We start from the raw sequence: 6,000 nt of genomic DNA, 5'->3' as shown, positions 1-6,000 counted from the left end.
AATACTCATGAAATACCTCATTCTGACAGAGAGTAGTGAATAACAAATTAAGGGGATGAATTCAAATAAATTATCATCACTGATGACAGAGACATAAAGATGACCCCAATTAAGGAATCCGTGGATAGTCTTTTTTTAAAAGTAGGATATTAGCTCAAACTTTGTCTTTAGAAAAACCAGAATGTGCCAACAAGACGATGAAGTCGTCATCCTAAGGAATTTCTAAGCTCATTTCTCAGAGGCATCCTGGGATGTTATGGAGAAACCAGTGCCCCAGTAGGCAGAGTCCATCAGCTTGTGTAAGGCTTTGGGGACCTGAAACACAGAAGGTTCCACGGTCACAAAGCTTGAAAAGCTGTTCAGCATCTTGGGTTCTTTGGGAGGTAAGTCACAGGGGCCTGAGTTATTATTATCTCTCGGATTTGTCTCCTTGATGCCACTACCCCGCACTTGGGAACCACACAGGTATAAGTGACTCTCTACTACTTAACCCAGCAGTTGACCCTTCAGAACTGTTGACTCCTAAGAATTTAAGGTTACATGTATAAGAGTAAGGTTCAAGTACACGGATAAAATATGAAGTCTATGAATCCAAAAGATCACCTACCTTTACCAGGTGTATTAGACAGGGTCCCAACAGGAAATAGACGACATGCTGAAAATAATGAAGAGCTATTTTTAGAAAGTGTGGGCAAGGGATAGGTCAGTAAATGGAGGCTGGTAACAGCCTTTGACCTGAAAGGACAAAGGGAGATAGTGGTTACTGGGACCTGGAAGGAGAGATTGCATCGAGAGGCACAGTGACTTTTAATCAAAGGATACAGCGAAGCCCAAGTAACCCAAAAGGAGGAAACCTGGGAAATCAATACACAAATATCAGTCTTTTCTCTCTGTCCAGTCTCCTGCCAGAGCTCCCTATTGGCTGAATCTAGCTGGAAGCCAAAGCATAGGGAGCCCATTGATGACATTCATGCAAGTTAGCCTTCAGGGATAGAGAATAAGATACAGGAGGGAGGAGGGTAATCTAGAGGGAAAGAGCATACCATAAAGAAGATATTCAGCATACCTAGAGATGAAGACCCCATCCATTCCCCTTGAGTACTTGCTCAAGTACTTCTGGCCAGCAACTTGATGGAGATGCCTCCTGAATTAGTTTTGGAGCAAAATTTACTTTGGGGAGTTTGCAGGAAAGGCTGCTTGGAGAAGTTACTTCTCCCCAGTTTCTTAACTGCAACTTGAGATGAATTAAGCTGTCTGAAGCCAAGTGAGTAAGATAGTATATAGTATTCTGATTAAAGGACAAACTAGAAAGGAAAGGACACTAATAACTCTATGTAGAAACTGTAGTTTTAGGAAGAACACTTTTTTTTTTAAAATAGATGTTCTATTTTTATTTTTTTATTATTATTATTTTTTTCCCCCCAAAGCCCCAGTAGATAGTTGTATGTCATGGCTGCACATCCTTCTAGTTGCTGTATGTGGGACGTGGCCTCAGCATGGCTTAAGAAGCGGTGCGTCGGTGTGCGCCCAGGATCCGAACCCAGGCCGCCAGCAACGGAGTGCGCGCACTTAACCGCTAAGCCACGGGGCCGGCCTAGGAAGAACACTTTCTTAAAGCTGAGGGACTCTGGGCAAAGAAAGTGACAACCTATTTTTTTTATATCTATATACTGAAGATAATACATACCTTGCAAGATAGGTATGTTTGTGTGTATGCAAAGTGCCTAGCTCATTGCCAGACGTAGCAAAAGCTTAAAGCATGGAAACTATTGTTATTATTTATAATATTGGCCTCTCTCTCAAACATCACTTTCCTTTACAATAAGAACTTTAGGACTGGTTATGGGAGCAGAGTGCAGCCCCACACTTTGCTCAGGGGTCCCCTCTAGACTTAACTAACATACTCTGTTACCTATCAGACATCTTGCACAAACCCTACATAAGTGTAGTTATCACTAAGTTGCTCCCACTTCAACCTTCTCATGTATTTTCCACCTACTGATTTTCTTTTCTTTTTGGTGAGGAAGATTAGCCCTGAGCTAACATCTGTTGCCAATCCTCTTCTTTTTGCTGAGGAAGATTGGCCCATGCCCATCTTCCTCTACTTTATTTGTGGGACACCTGCCACAAAATGGCTTGATGAGCCGTGCACAGGTCTGCAACCGGGATCCAAACCTGCGAACCCTGGGCCGCCAAAGCTGAGCGCATGAACTTAACCACTATGCCACTGGGCTGGCCCCACCTACTGATCTTGGAGTAGAGGGCTCGCTTTCACAGAGAGAGAAAATCTTAGGAACCTTGCCCTAGTTCATGTTTTTTCCAACCATTTAAGATTATTACTCTTCAGAGAACTCTAGGTTCCTATCTCCAATTCCCTTCCAACTTTCCGATATTCCTGATGATTTCTCTCACTAGGATTTTAATTCAACAAGACTCTTAGTTCTTTGCTTCTCAAGGCTCCTCAAGTCCCTGCTCGTTTTCTCTCAGCAAAGATTATATATACATTTATCAGGTACTTGCCAGACTTATCTTATAATTGATATATACACAGTATTTGTTGATTATATGTATTTACCAAAAAGCAGTTATCTACATGCAGACTAGTATATGGTAAGTGTTCAGTTTCCTAAATATTGACTTTGAGAGCTTGCCTGGAAATTCTAGTTGTTGAACACAGATGCTTATATGTCCTTGACTTTGGTATTACTCTCCTTTATTTACGAAAGGCATCCTTATTGCCAATGGAGCAGCTTTGGAGAACATTATACACTAGATGGGGACACCCACCTAGCAGGCCAGATGTGTCTATTCAACTCTAGCTATCAATGGGGTTTGTGCCACAACCAGACTGCTACTCATATTCACTTAATAAATGTGTGCTGAATTGGACTGAGATAGCAACAAGCACCTTATTAACTAAGAATAGCTGAGAAGCCAGCAGAGCAAATCCACTATTCCCAACCTCCCTAAGCCTGATGTGTCCCCTGCCACCCCTTCCTCCCCTCCCCCACCATATCTCAGCATTGCTTTACTCCCACACAAGGCACAGAATCATTTCCTTCAGCCACCGTTATCTCTGTGTTGTTAGCTTTTAGGGAAGGGAGTGGGGGATGAGAGAAGGGAGGAAGATGTATATTTAACAAGCCAGTCAAAAGCTCTCTCCATTCTCCCTTCAGTTCCTACCTCAACTTGCTCTGCCTGTTAAATATACTAGCTGAGGGGGCCGGCCCGGTGGCACAAGCGGTTAAGTGCGTGTGCTCCTCTGCGGAGGCCCGGGGTTCACCGGTTTGGATCCCGGGCGCACACCAACCCACTGTTTTGCAAGCCATGCTGTGGCGGAGTCCCATATAAAGTGGAGAAAGATGAGGAAGATGGGCATGGATGTTAGCCCAGGGCCAGTCTTCCTCAGCCAAAAAAGAGGAGGATTGGCAGATGTTAGCACAGGGCTGATCTTCCTCACACACACACAAAAAAAGAATACTAGCTAAGGAGTGGCTAGATAAGGAAAAGGCAGAGGGTGTTAATGGGTTAGAAGAGACCCCAACAAGGGAAAGAAGAGCCTCCTCCAACACCCTCCCCCGCACTCCACCCTCATTCGCTCATTTGGACAGGGAAAACTTGCTATTGAGGTTTATCTGTGATCAGGTAGTAGATACCATTTTTGCCCAGGAGATGGAAAAAATTTCAACGACACCCTGAAATGGTAAGACTGACATTTTATTAAGAAACATCTTTATTTTAAATGACAGTATAAAAATTGTATATATAATATAGATCTTTATAGGTGTATATACACACAAATGGCCACACACACACACACAAACATGCACACAAACTTGCTCATCAGAATCAAACCCTATTTCATTAAAATCCTAAATAAAAAAAAGAAGTATATTTAAGTTTTCCTAAAACATACTGTACATAAAGCTGTCAGACAACCTGAAAAACTGAGGACATGTTGCGAAGAACCTAGGCACTCCACCCACTCTCCTTCTCTGCCCCAACACAAATGGCCTTGGCAGAAGGATAGTACACAGGCCAGAGAAGGGAGCCACTATCATTATTGTTGATAGAGCAAGACGCCTGAAACCAACTAGGAAGCACAGGATATGGGGTGTAACCTAGATTAATTCTCAGAAACAAACCACTTCAGAATAAACAAAGTATGTAGTAGGGAAAGAAGGGAGTGGAAAAAGGAAAGACAAGTCCCATAGATTAGAAATGACCTACTAATTAAATTCTAGTGCCTGGGAAAGACTCAATGAGATCAAAACAATGGGGTTACAGAAGCAGAAGTAGTTAGAGGGGAAAGGGGAGGAGAGAAAGAGACAGGGAATCACAATTTCCTTCCATTAACAAGCCAAATTGCTACTGCTACTGTAGAGTCTAAGAATGTCACCCCACCTCCTAATCCTAGAGAGGCTCAAAAAAAAAAAAAAAAGGCAGCACCAGAGGCTCAAAGCTACTTAATTTGAATTCATATCCTTCTTGCTCCTGACCTCTTGTTAAATATATTGGCATAGGAAACAGAGTACTAACTCAGAAAGGGAAAATATTCATCACATAAAATGGAGAAAGATAAGAGCTTAGAGCAGCATATAGGTGGTCTTGACATGTATTCCACTCTAAAACTCCTTTTCTGGCCATACAGAGAGGTCTGCACAAGGAGTGGAGAATAAGAGGCCATCCCCTAAGAAATCTGAACAAAAACTGATTCTCACTCAATATTAAACTTCTGGGAAGAGTTCACTATATGCCTCAAATCTTCTAGCTCTGGAGGTCCATAATGTTGTTTGTTATGAGCTTTCTCAAAATAATCACTTCTCAAAAGGATGAGATTTCTAAAATGGGAAAGTAGGTATATAGAATGTCTGTTCCTTCCACCATGGCCCTTTATCTAGGGTTTCTTTCCTGTTCAGAGGTGTGAGAGATTTTACAAGTGCCAGTCAAAAGAGCTGCCATAGGAGTGGGAAGGAGTCTTGCTCTATGGAAAGGCAGCTCCTTCTCTCTCCTGACACTGCTCTGAATCTTTCAGTTTACATGGTGTCATCACACTATATGCTAAACAAATCTCTGTAAAGCCAGGTACTGGCTCTCCCTGGGCCCTTACTCCTCAGGTTTCTTATCACCACCTGTTAGAGCACACCTCTTGGAAAAGGGCCAAAGTAATGCTTTTTCTTCCTCAGCCCCTTTAGTGAATCCAAAGAAACCCTCTCTAATGTCTTTAATGAAATAAAAATATTTCCAGGTTATACCAGGTACTTTGGAGTTGAACCTCAAATAAACAAAGAGAAAAGTGGGAAAATCCCTATGTGTTTATAAATGTATGCACTAAGATACATCCAGCAAAGGAGTATTAAAGACGCTCTGATCACATAATACTTAACGTCAACTGGAGAGCCCTCTAGTAAATTCATTTCTTTCACATAAAAATAAAGAAAGAAAGTCATTTTGTATGCCATAGATTTCTAATATTACTGAGCAGACACAAAAATGCTAATAATGCAATGGTAAGGATGAAGAAGGGGGAAAGGCAAAACCCCAAATAACTATACACAGATCTGAGAGAGAAAAAGAACATCTTTTAAGGCACTGAGTTCAAAACAGAAAACCTAAAGCCAAGTTCTCTCATATTTCAATTAAGAGACCTTAACTCTGGTATTACAATTAAGAGATCCCACAGAGATAGTGATAGGAAGGGAATGTACACTTACATATTTATAACTAATTTCCCTGAAGCCAGGAACAAGAACAGATACATTAAGATTTCTTTCTCTTTTTTGGGGAAAGGCTTAAGACCAAAATGAAAACATACAGTCTAAAATTCCTATACTAATACTGATATTGTTAAAGCAGCTTTATTTTAAAGTAGGCAATCATCCTAGGCTCCAGGTTTCTCCTGCTCAAGTACCAACTCTGAACCACTTGTCTGTTATTTGATTCTCTGTAATTCAACCTTGCCAAAAGCCAGTTGGAATCCCCTAACCCAAAAGATCTAGC

Source organism: Diceros bicornis, chromosome 4 (genome assembly GCF_020826845.1).
Source record: "Diceros bicornis minor isolate mBicDic1 chromosome 4, mDicBic1.mat.cur, whole genome shotgun sequence".
In the NCBI taxonomy this organism is placed as follows: domain Eukaryota; kingdom Metazoa; phylum Chordata; class Mammalia; order Perissodactyla; family Rhinocerotidae; genus Diceros; species Diceros bicornis.
The sequence above is the reverse complement of the archived record's forward strand: the minus strand, read 5'-3'. Positions refer to the sequence as shown.